Source organism: Oncorhynchus mykiss, chromosome 9 (assembly GCF_057628025.1).
Source record: "Oncorhynchus mykiss isolate SJ-2025 chromosome 9, ASM5762802v1, whole genome shotgun sequence".
NCBI classification, from domain to species: Eukaryota; Metazoa; Chordata; class Actinopteri; order Salmoniformes; family Salmonidae; genus Oncorhynchus; species Oncorhynchus mykiss.
In genome coordinates, this window is record NC_143030.1 from 40,988,014 (window position 1) to 41,001,263 (window position 13,250).

Below are 13,250 nucleotides of genomic sequence, written 5' to 3' on the forward strand. Positions count from 1 at the left end.
GATTATAGGTATGTCTCATGGTTTGACAAAAACCGATCTAGGTCCACCATCTTTCACTGCAGATATGGAGGGGTAACATAAGCAGTTGTGGAGGATTGAGACGGATACGCCGAGTCTTAATCTCTCTAGTTGAAAACGGATCTATTTGAATGGGTATTTTCAACATTAATTGACTTTGATTCACGTACCTTTGCGTCATTTGACTCAAAATAAATGAGTTCCATTCTTTTGGAAGTCTTATTTTTTCATTTGCTCTTTAAAAAATGAATTGATCTCATTTTGCACTTTATTAATTTGTAAAAACTCGTCATCATTTTGCTGTCGCGACTGAAGAAGACAGAATGTGAAAGACACAGCAGATGAACTACAGAAGATTTGAACTGAAGCATGGTCAAGATTTTGGAAGACTGTTATGCTCACAAGTAAAGCACAAAACACTCACATGATGTTCAATCGTTCCAAGCACCATGGACACGTCAATCGATATCTTCACTGTCATTGCTGCAGAAAGCAAAAAAATAACTTTTGGCATAAGGCTCGTTGGTCTAGGGGTATGATTCTCGCTTAGGGTGCGAGAGGTCCCGGGTTCAAATCCTGGATGATCCCTTTTGCAGATCCTTGAACAATCTCAGACAGGCAGATCTTGGGCCACTGGTCGGAACGCCGACTATCACCTCTTGGGCGCAGGACAAGGTGGCTGAATGGTTTTGGCGATGGGACTGCAAATCTATTTTGATATGCACTTGTTGGTTCAACGTCGCACAACATTTATTATTTTAGATAACCTGCAGAATGTAGGAGCAATTCTGACTTCCAAGTACAACGATAATGATTCAAATGTAATACACTTGAAATGACATCCAGCCCCTAAAACAAATGAATTCCTCAAGCTCTGCATTGGCTGGGAATCGAACCCGGGTCAACTGCTTGGAAGGCAGCAATGCTCACCACTATACCACCAATGCTATGTGCAGCTCAGTAGCAACATTGAGACATCGACTCATAATTTGACCGTCATTTTGGTGGAAAGTGATAATTCACTTTCACGGTTTAGGTGTATGATTATGGCTTAGGTTGCGAGAGGTCCCTGGTTAAAAAATGTATCATTTTAATCACTACAGGTTACCTTCAGATTAGTCCCGTGACACTTGTTGGGAACGTAGGGCAAAACGGAGAACATTGCGACAAGTGGGGTCACATTAGTTTGTAGCCCAAGATTTTGGATTCTACAAACAGAACTTGGCACATAGACGGTTGTGACTTCAGACGAGTCTCCTGACACTTGTGGGGGATGTAGAGAAAAATTGAGAATACCACCGTGTTCGTGAGGGTCTCCCCTTTCCAGAGTGGTCATACGAATTTGTAGGTCAAACGGTTCGGAAGCTAGAGATGTTTTTGTGAGAAGACCGATTATAGGTATGTCTCATGGTTTGACAAAAACCGATCTAGGTCCACCATCTTTCACTGCAGATATGGAGGGGTAACATAAGCAGTTGTGGAGGATTGAGACGGATACGCCGAGTCTTAATCTCTCTAGTTGAAAACGGATCTATTTGAATGGGTATTTTCAACATTAATTGACTTTGATTCACGTACCTTTGCGTCATTTGACTCAAAATAAATGAGTTCCATTCTTTTGGAAGTCTTATTTTTTCATTTGCTCTTTAAAAAATGAATTGATCTCATTTTGCACTTTATTAATTTGTAAAAACTCGTCATCATTTTGCTGTCGCGACTGAAGAAGACAGAATGTGAAAGACACAGCAGATGAACTACAGAAGATTTGAACTGAAGCATGGTCAAGATTTTGGAAGACTGTTATGCTCACAAGTAAAGCACAAAACACTCACATGATGTTCAATCGTTCCAAGCACCATGGACACGTCAATCGATAACTTCACTGTCATTGCTGCAGAAAGCAAAAAAATAACTTTTGGCATAAGGCTCGTTGTTCTAGGGGTATGATTCTCGCTTAGGGTGCGAGAGGTCCCGGGTTCAAATCCCGGATGAGCCCTTTTGCAGATCCTTGAACAATCTCAGACAGGCAGATCTTGGGCCACTGGTCGGAACGCCGATTATCACCTCTTGGGCGCAGGACAAGGTGGCTGAATGGTTTTGGCGATGGGACTGCAAATCTATTTTGATATGCACTTGTTGGTTCAACGTCGCACAACATTTATTATTTTAGATAACCTGCAGAATGTAGGAGCAATTCTGACTTCCAAGTACAACGATAATGATTCAAATGTAATACACTTGAAATGACATCCAGCCCCTAAAACAAATGAATTCCTCAGGCTCTGCATTGGCCGGGAATCGAACCCGGGTCAACTGCTTGGAAGGCAGCTATGCTCACCACTATACCACCAATGCTATGTGCAGCGCAGTAGCAACATTGAGACATCGACTCATAATTTGACCGTCATTTTGGTGGAAAGTGATAATTCACTTTCACGGTTTAGGTGTATGATTATGGCTTAGGTTGCGAGAGGTCCCTGGTTAAAAAAATCTATCATTTTAATCACTACAGGTTACCTTCAGATTAGTCCCGTGACACTTGTTGGGAACGTAGGGCAAAACGGAGAACATTGCGACAAGTGGGGTCACATTAGTTTGTAGCCCAAGATTTTGGATTCTACAAACAGAACTTGGCACATAGACGGTTGTGACTTCAGACGAGTCTCCTGACACTTGTGGGGGATGTAGAGAAAAATTGAGAATACCACCGTGTTCGTGAGGGTCTCCCCTTTCCAGAGTGGTCATACGAATTTGTAGGTCAAACGGTTCGGAAGCTAGAGATGTTTTTGTGAGAAGACCGATTATAGGTATGTCTCATGGTTTGACAAAAACCGATCTAGGTCCACCATCTTTCACTGCAGATATGGAGGGGTAACATAAGCAGTTGTGGAGGATTGAGACGGATACGCCGAGTCTTAATCTCTCTAGTTGAAAACGGATCTATTTGAATGGGTATTTTCAACATTAATTGACTTTGATTCACGTACCTTTGCGTCATTTGACTCAAAATAAATGAGTTCCATTCTTTTGGAAGTCTTATTTTTTCATTTGCTCTTTAAAAAATGAATTGATCTCATTTTGCACTTTATTAATTTGTAAAAACTCGTCATAATTTTGCTGTCGCGACTGAAGAAGACAGAATGTGAAAGACACAGCAGATGAACTACAGAAGATTTGAACTGAATCATGGTCAAGATTTTGGAAGACTGTTATGCTCACAAGTAAAGCACAAAACACTCACATGATGTTCAATCGTTCCAAGCACCATGGACACGTCAATTGATATCTTCACTGTCGGAGCAATTCTGACTTCCAAGTACAACGATAATGATTCAAATGTAATACACTTGAAATGACATCCAGCCCCTAAAACAAATGAATTCCTCAAGCTCTGCATTGGCCGGGAATCAAACCCGGGTCAACTGCTTGGAAGGCAGCAATGCTCACCACTATACCACCAATGCTATGTGCAGCTCAGTAGCAACATTGAGACATCGACTCATAATTTGAACGTCATTTTGGTGGAAAGTGATAATTCACTTTCACGGTTTAGGTGTATGATTATGGCTTAGGTTGCGAGAGGTCCCTGGTTAAAAAATGTATCATTTTAATCACTACAGGTTACCTTCAGATTAGTCCCGTGACACTTATTGGGAACGTAGGGCAAAACGGAGAACATTGCGACAAGTGGGGTCACATTAGTTTGTAGCCCAAGATTTTGGATTCTACAAACAGAACTTGGCACATAGACGGTTGTGACTTCAGACGAGTCTCCTGACACTTGTGGGGGATGTAGAGAAAAATTGAGAATACCACCGTGTTCGTGAGGGTCTCCCCTTTCCAGAGTGGTCATACGAATTTGTAGGTCAAACGGTTCGGAAGCTAGAGATGTTTTTGTGAGAAGACCGATTATAGGTATGTCTCATGGTTTGACAAAAACCGATCTAGGTCCACCATCTTTCACTGCAGATATGGAGGGGTAACATAAGCAGTTGTGGAGGATTGAGACGGATACGCCGAGTCTTAATCTCTCTAGCTGAAAACGGATCTATTTGAATGGGTATTTTCAAAATTAATTGACTTTGATTCACGTACCTTTGCGTCATTTGACTCAAAATAAATGAGTTCCATTCTTTTGGAAGTCTTATTTTTTCATTTGCTCTTTAAAAAATGAATTGATCTCATTTTGCACTTTATTAATTTGTAAAAACTCGTCATCATTTTGCTGTCGCGACTGAAGAAGACAGAATGTGAAAGACACAGCAGATGAACTACAGAAGATTTGAACTGAATCATGGTCAAGATTTTGGAAGACTGTTATGCTCACAAGTAAAGCACAAAACACTCACATGATGTTCAATCGTTCCAAGCACCATGGACACGTCAATCGATATCTTCACTGTCATTGCTGCAGAAAGCAAAAAAATAACTTTTGGCATAAGGCTCGTTGGTCTAGGGGTATGATTCTCGCTTAGGGTGCGAGAGGTCCCGGGTTCAAATCCTGGATGAACCCTTTTGCAGATCCTTGAACAATCTCAGACAGGCAGATCTTGGGCCACTGGTCGGAACGCCGACTATCACCTCTTGGGCGCAGGACAAGGTGGCTGAATGGTTTTGGCGATGGGACTGCAAATCTATTTTGATATGCACTTGTTGGTTCAACGTCGCACAACATTTATTATTTTAGATAACCTGCAGAATGTAGGAGCAATTCTGACTTCCAAGTACAACGATAATGATTCAAATGTAATACACTTGAAATGACATCCAGCCCCTAAAACAAATGAATTCCTCAGGCTCTGCATTGGCCGGGAATCGAACCCGGGTCAACTGCTTGGAAGGTAGCTATGCTCACCACTATACCACCAATGCTATGTGCAGCGCAGTAGCAACATTGAGACATCGACTCATAATTTGACCGTCATTTTGGTGGAAAGTGATAATTCACTTTCACGGTTTAGGTGTATGATTATGGCTTAGGTTGCGAGAGGTCCCTGGTTAAAAAATCTATCATTTTAATCACTACAGGTTACCTTCAGATTAGTCCCGTGACACTTGTTGGGAACGTAGGGCAAAACGGAGAACATTGCGACAAGTGGGGTCACATTAGTTTGTAGCCCAAGATTTTGGATTCTACAAACAGAACTTGGCACATAGACGGTTGTGACTTCAGACGAGTCTCCTGACACTTGTGGGGAATGTAGAGAAAAATTGAGAATACCACCGTGTTCGTGAGGGTCTCCCCTTTCCAGAGTGGTCATACGAATTTGTAGGTCAAACGGTTCGGAAGCTAGAGATGTTTTTGTGAGAAGACCGATTATAGGTATGTCTCATGGTTTGACAAAAACCGATCTAGGTCCACCATCTTTCACTGCAGATATGGAGGGGTAACATAAGCAGTTGTGGAGGATTGAGACGGATACGCCGAGTCTTAATCTCTCTAGTTGAAAACGGATCTATTTGAATGGGTATTTTCAACATTAATTGACTTTGATTCACGTACCTTTGCGTCATTTGACTCAAAATAAATGAGTTCCATTCTTTTGGAAGTCTTATTTTTTCATTTGCTCTTTAAAAAATGAATTGATCTCATTTTGCACTTTATTAATTTGTAAAAACTCGTCATAATTTTGCTGTCGCGACTGAAGAAGACAGAATGTGAAAGACACAGCAGATGAACTACAGAAGATTTGAACTGAATCATGGTCAAGATTTTGGAAGACTGTTATGCTCACAAGTAAAGCACAAAACACTCACATGATGTTCAATCGTTCCAAGCACCATGGACACGTCAATCGATATCTTCACTGTCATTGCTGCAGAAAGCAAAAAAATAACTTTTGGCATAAGGCTCGTTGGTCTAGGGGTATGATTCTCGCTTAGGGTGCGAGAGGTCCTGGGTTCAAATCCCGGATGAGCCCTTTTGCAGATCCTTGAACAATCTCAGACAGGCAGATCTTGGGCCACTGGTCGGAACGCCGACTATCACCTCTTGGGCGCAGGACAAGGTGGCTGAATGGTTTTGGCGATGGGACTGCAAATCTATTTTGATATGCACTTGTTGGTTCAACGTCGCACAACATTTATTATTTTAGATAACCTGCAGAATGTAGGAGCAATTCTGACTTCCAAGTACAACGATAATGATTCAAATGTAATACACTTGAAATGACATCCAGCCCCTAAAACAAATGAATTCCTCAGGCTCTGCATTGGCCGGGAATCGAACCCGGGTCAACTGCTTGGAAGGCAGCTATGCTCACCACTATACCACCAATGCTATGTGCAGCGCAGTAGCAACATTGAGACATCGACTCATAATTTGACCGTCATTTTGGTGGAAAGTGATAATTCACTTTCACGGTTTAGGTGTATGATTATGGCTTAGGTTGCGAGAGGTCCCTGGTTAAAAAATCTATCATTTTAATCACTACAGGTTACCTTCAGATTAGTCCCGTGACACTTGTTGGGAACGTAGGGCAAAACGGAGAACATTGCGACAAGTGGGGTCACATTAGTTTGTAGCCCAAGATTTTGGATTCTACAAACAGAACTTGGCACATAGACGGTTGTGACTTCAGACGAGTCTCCTGACACTTGTGGGGAATGTAGAGAAAAATTGAGAATACCACCGTGTTCGTGAGGGTCTCCCCTTTCCAGAGTGGTCATACGAATTTGTAGGTCAAACGGTTCGGAAGCTAGAGATGTTTTTGTGAGAAGACCGATTATAGGTATGTCTCATGGTTTGACAAAAACAGATCTAGGTCCACCATCTTTCACTGCAGATATGGAGGGGTAACATAAGCAGTTGTGGAGGATTGAGACGGATACGCCGAGTCTTAATCTCTCTAGTTGAAAACGGATCTATTTGAATGGGTATTTTCAACATTAATTGACTTTGATTCACGTACCTTTGCGTCATTTGACTCAAAATAAATGAGTTCCATTCTTTTGGAAGTCTTATTTTTTCATTTGCTCTTTAAAAAATGAATTGATCTCATTTTGCACTTTATTAATTTGTAAAAACTCGTCATAATTTTGCTGTCGCGACTGAAGAAGACAGAATGTGAAAGACACAGCAGATGAACTACAGAAGATTTGAACTGAATCATGGTCAAGATTTTGGAAGACTGTTATGCTCACAAGTAAAGCACAAAACACTCACATGATGTTCAATCGTTCCAAGCACCATGGACACGTCAATCGATATCTTCACTGTCATTGCTGCAGAAAGCAAAAAAATAACTTTTGGCATAAGGCTCGTTGGTCTAGGGGTATGATTCTCGCTTAGGGTGCGAGAGGTCCTGGCTTCAAATCCCGGATGAGCCCTTTTGCAGATCCTTGAACAATCTCAGACAGGCAGATCTTGGGCCACTGGTCGGAACGCCGACTATCACCTCTTGGGCGCAGGACAAGGTGGCTGAATGGTTTTGGCGATGGGACTGCAAATCTATTTTGATATGCACTTGTTGGTTCAACGTCGCACAACATTTATTATTTTAGATAACCTGCAGAATGTAGGAGCAATTCTGACTTCCAAGTACAACGATAATGATTCAAATGTTATACACTTGAAATGACATCCAGCCCCTAAAACAAATGAATTCCTCAGGCTCTGCATTGGCCGGGAATCGAACCCGGGTCAACTGCTTGGAAGGCAGCTATGCTCACCACTATACCACCAATGCTATGTGCAGCGCAGTAGCAACATTGAGACATCGACTCATAATTTGACCGTCATTTTGTTGGAAAGTGATAATTCACTTTCACGGTTTAGGTGTATGATTATGGCTTAGGTTGCGAGAGGTCCCTGGTTAAAAAATCTATCATTTTAATCACTACAGGTTACCTTCAGAATAGTCCCTTGACACTTGTTGGGAACGTAGGGCAAAACGGAGAACATTGCGACAAGTGGGGTCACATTAGTTTGTAGCCCAAGATTTTGGATTCTACAAACAGAACTTGGCACATAGACGGTTGTGACTTCAGACGAGTCTCCTGACACTTGTGGGGGATGTAGAGAAAAATTGAGAATACCACCGTGTTCGTGAGGGTCTCCCCTTTCCAGAGTGGTCATACGAATTTGTAGGTCAAACGGTTCGGAAGCTAGAGATGTTTTTGTGAGAAGACCGATTATAGGTATGTCTCATGGTTTGACAAAAACCGATCTAGGTCCACCATCTTTCACTGCAGATATGGAGGGGTAACATAAGCAGTTGTGGAGGATTGAGACGGATACGCCGAGTCTTAATCTCTCTAGTTGAAAACGGATCTATTTGAATGGGTATTTTCAACATTAATTGACTTTGATTCACGTACCTTTGCGTCATTTGACTCAAAATAAATGAGTTCCATTCTTTTGGAAGTCTTATTTTTTCATTTGCTCTTTAAAAAATGAATTGATCTCATTTTGCACTTTATTAATTTGTAAAAACTCGTCATAATTTTGCTGTCGCGACTGAAGAAGACAGAATGTGAAAGACACAGCAGATGAACTACAGAAGATTTGAACTGAATCATGGTCAAGATTTCACTCTGTCAATTAGGTTAGTATTGTGGAGTAACTAGTGTCGATTCATTTTGTTTTCTCCTATCACAGCCAATATCATTTCCTGTCACGACTTGCAGACTTGTTTTTGAGTTGCTGTGCGTTTTGTTGCCAACCTGTTTTGCTACCTGACAAATTTACGGTTTTTACTTTTTAATTACCGTTTATATTTTTGTTTTTTTTTCCTACTCAACTTTTTCACTCCGGACGCTTTATCTGGACACGATTCGTCAGGACCTCCAACAGCCGAAGCTAAGTAGTAACATTAACATGATGCCTTCTAATTGTAGTCGCTGTACTCGCCTTACGGCGAGGATAGCTGTGCTACAAGCCCAGCTTCAGACGCAATCGCTAGGCAAGGGTAATTTCAGTGTAGGAAAGGATGAAACAGCGTCTGTGCCACCAGTAAGTACAGATAGTAGTATAAATCCCCTGGCACAGTCCCCGCAGCCGGACAACTTTCTCACGGTTTCTGGAAGGAAATGCTGTAGGAACGCTCAACCGGTGTCGCTCATTCAGCCGACAGAAACTTTCAACCGGTTTTCCCCATTAAGCAGCGGGTCGGAGTCAGAGGCCGAGTCTTCTCTGGTCTCTACTCCTCCCGTTACGGGGTCTGAGACGCCGAAGCTTCCCACCATTAGCTCTGACAAATTGAAAACTCTAGTCATTGGCGACTCCATTACCCGCAGTATTAGACTTGAGAATCATCCAGCGATCATACACTGTTTACCGGGGGGCAGGGCTACCGACGTTAAGGCTAATCTGAAGATGGTGCTGGCTAAAGCTAAAACTGGCGAGTGTAGAGAGTATAGAGATATTGTTATCCACGTCGGCACCAACGATGTTAGGATGAAACAGTCAGAGATCACCAAGCGCAACATAGCTTCTGCGTGTAAATCAGCTAGAAAGATGTGTCGGCATCGAGTAATTGTCTCTGGCCCCCTCCCAGTTAGGGGGAGTGATGAGCTCTACAGCAGAGTCTCACAACTCAATCGCTGGTTGAAAACTGTTTTCTGCCCCTCCCAAAAGATAGAATTTGTAGATAATTGGCCCTCTTTCTGGGACTCGCCCACAAACAGGACCAAGCCTGACCTGCTGAGGAGTGACGGACTCCATCCTAGCTGGAGGGGTGCTCTCATTTTATCTACCAACATAGACAGGGCTCTAACTCCTCTAGCTCCACAATGAAATAGGGTGCAGGCCAGGCAGCAGGCTGTTAGCCAGCCTGCCAGCATAGTGGAGTCTGCCACTAGCACAGTCAGTGTAGTCAGCTCAGCTATCACCATTGAGACCGTGTCTGTGCCTCGACCTAGGTTGGGCAAAACTAAACATGGCGGTGTTCGCCTTAGCAATCTCACTAGGATAAAGACCACCTCCATTCCTGTCATTATTGAAAGAGATCATGATACCTCACATCTCAAAATAGGGCTACTTAATGTTAGATCCCTTACTTCAAAGGCAATTATAGTCAATGAACTAATCACTGATCATAATCTTGATGTGATTGGCCTGACTGAAACATGGCTTAAGCCTGATGAATTTACTGTGTTAAATGAGGCCTCACCTCCTGGCTACACTAGTGACCATATCCCCCGTGCATCCCGCAAAGGCGGAGGTGTTGCTAACATTTACGATAGCAAATTTCAATTTACAAAAAAAAAAATGACGTTTTCGTCTTTTGAGCTTCTAGTCATGAAATCTATGCAGCCTACTCAATCACTTTTTATAGCTACTGTTTACAGGCCTCCTGGGCCATATACAGCGTTCCTCACTGAGTTCCCTGAATTCCTATCGGACCTTGTAGTCATAGCGGATAATATTCTAATCTTTGGTGACTTTAATATTCACATGGAAAAGTCCACAGACCCACTCCAAAAGGCTTTCGGAGCCATCATCGACTCAGTGGGTTTTGTCCAACATGTCTCTGGACCCACTCACTGTCACAGTCATACGCTGGACCTAGTTTTGTCCCATGGAATAAATGTTGTGGATCTTAATGTTTTTCCTCATAATCCTGGACTATCGGACCACCATTTTATTACGTTTGCAATTGCAACAAATAATCTGCTCAGACCCCAACCAAGGATCATCAAAAGTCGTGCTATAAATTCACAGACAACACAAAGATTCCTTGATGTCCTTCCAGACTCCTTCTGCCTACCCAAGGACGCCAGAGGACAAAAATCAGTTAACCACCTAACTGAGGAACTCAACTTAACCTTGCGCAATACCCTAGATGCAGTTGCACCCCTAAAAACTAAAAACATTTCTCATAAGAAACTAGCTCCCTGGTACACAGAAAATACCTGAGCTCTGAAGCAAGCTTCCAGAAAATTGGAACGGAAATGGCGCCACACCAAACTGGAAGTCTTCCAACTAGCTTGGAAAGACAGTACTGTGCAGTACCGAAGAGCCCTTACTGCTGCTCGATCATCCTACTTTTCTAACTTAATTGAGGAAAATAAGAACAATCCGAAATTCCTTTTTGATACTGTCGCAAAGCTAACTAAAAAGCAGCATTCCCCAAGAGAGGATGACTTTCACTTTAGCAGTGATAAATTCATGAACTTCTTTGAGGAAAAGATTATGATTATTAGAAAGCAAATTACGGACTCTTCCTTAAATCTGCGTATTCCTTCAAAGCTCAGTTGTCCTGAGTCTGCACAACTCTGCCAGGACCTAGGATCAAGAGAGACACTCAAGTGTTTTAGTACTATATCTCTTGACACAATGATGAAAATAATCATGGCCTCTAAACCTTCAAGCTGCATACTGGACCCTATTCCAACTAAACTACTGAAAGAGCTGCTTCCTGTGCTTGGCCCTACTATGTTGAACATAATAAACGGCTCTCTATCCACCGGATGTGTACCAAACTCACTAAAAGTGGCAGTAATAAAGCCTCTCTTGAAAAAGCCAAACCTTGACCCAGAAAATATAAAAAACTATCGGCCTATATCGAATCTTCCATTCCTCTCAAAAATTTTAGAAAAGGCTGTTGCGCAACAACTCACTGCCTTCCTGAAGACAAACAATGTATACGAAATGCTTCAGTCTGGTTTTAGACCCCATCATAGCACTGAGACGGCACTTGTGAAGGTGGTAAATGACATTTTAATGGCATCGGACCGAGGCTCTGCATCTGTCCTCGTGCTTCTAGACCTTAGTGCTGCTTTTGATACCATCGATCACCACATTCTTTTGGAGAGATTGGAAACCCAAATTGGTCTACACGGACAAGTTCTGGCCTGGTTTAGATCTTATCTGTCGGAAAGATATCAGTTTGTCTCTGTGAATGGTCTGTCCTCTGACAAATCAACTGTAAATTTCGGTGTTCCTCAAGGTTCTGTTTTAGGACCACTATTGTTTTCACTATATATTTTACCTCTTGGGGATGTTATTCGAAAACATAATGTTAACTTTCACTGCTATGCAGATGACACACAGCTGTACATTTCAATTAAACATGGTGAAGCCCCAAAATTGCCCTTGCTAGAAGAATGTGTTTCAGACATAAGGAAGTGGATGGCTGCAAACTTTCTACTTTTAAACTCGGACAAAACAGAGATGCTTGTTCTAGGTCCCAAGAAACAAAGAGATCTTCTGTTGAATCTGACAATTAATCTTAATGGATTCTCTGCCTCTAACCCTATTACAGGGGCTGAGTCACTGGCTTTACTGGGGCTCTCTCATGCCGTCCCTGGAGGAGGTGCGTCACCTGAGTGGGTTGAGTCACTGATGTGGTCATCCTGTCTGGGTTGGCGCCCCCCCCCCCCCCCCCCTTAAGTTGTGCCGTGGCGGAGGTCTTTGTGGGCTATACTCAGCCTTGTCTCAGGATGGTAAGTTGGTGGTTGAAGATATCCCTCTAGTGGTGTGGGGGCTGTGCTTTGGCAAAGTGGGTGGGGTTATATCCTTCCTGTTTGGCCCTGTCCGGGGGTGTCCTCGGAGTGGGCCACAGTGTCTCCTGACCCCTCCTGTCTCAGCCTCCAGTATTTATGCTGCAGTAGTTTATGTGTCGGGGGGCTAGGGTCAGTTTGTTATATCTGGAGTACTTCTCCAGTCCTATTCGGTGTCCTGTGTGAATCTAAGTGTGCGTTCTCTGATTCTCTCCTTCTCTCTTTCTCTCTCTCGGAGGACCTGAGCCCTAGGACCATGCCCCAGGACTACCTGACATGATGACTCCTTGCTGTCCCCAGTCCACCTGGCTGTGCTGCTGCTCCAGTTTCAACTGTTCTGCCTTATTATTATTCGACCATGCTGATCATTTATGAACATTTGAACATCTTGGCCATGTTCTGTTATAATCTCCACCCGGCACAGCCAGAAGAGGACTGGCCATCCCACATATGCTCTCTCTAATTCTCTCTTTCTTTCTCTCTCTCGGAGGACCTGAGCCCTAGGACCATGCCCCAGGAATACCTGACATGATGACTCCTTGCTGTCCCCAGTCCACCTGACTGTGCTGCTGCTCCAGTTTCAACTATTCTGCCTTATTATTATTCGACCATGCTGGTCATTTATGAACATTTGAACATCTTGACCATGTTTTGTTATAATCTCCACCCGGCACAGCCAGAAGAGGACTGGCCACCCCACATAGCCTGGTTCCTCTCTAGGTTTCTTCCTAGGTTTTGGCCTTTCTAGGGAGTTTTTCCTAGCCACTGTGCTTCTTCACCTGCATTGC

The 13,250-nt window shown here is 43.0% G+C and overlaps 3 non-coding genes across 3 annotated transcripts; all 3 read right to left on the reverse strand.

Moving 5' to 3' along the window:
* Positions 1–2,301: 2,301 nt before the first annotated feature.
* Positions 2,302–2,373, reverse strand: trnag-ucc (transfer RNA glycine (anticodon UCC)). Its single transcript has one exon. It is a non-coding gene; the product is annotated as a tRNA-Gly (tRNA).
* Positions 2,374–6,226: 3,853 nt separating this feature from the next.
* On the reverse strand, positions 6,227–6,298 carry trnag-ucc (transfer RNA glycine (anticodon UCC)). The gene has a single exon. It is a non-coding gene; the product is annotated as a tRNA-Gly (tRNA).
* Positions 6,299–7,634: 1,336 nt separating this feature from the next.
* On the reverse strand, positions 7,635–7,706 carry trnag-ucc (transfer RNA glycine (anticodon UCC)). Its single transcript has one exon. It is a non-coding gene; the product is annotated as a tRNA-Gly (tRNA).
* Between the last annotated feature and the right edge of the window lie 5,544 nt (positions 7,707–13,250).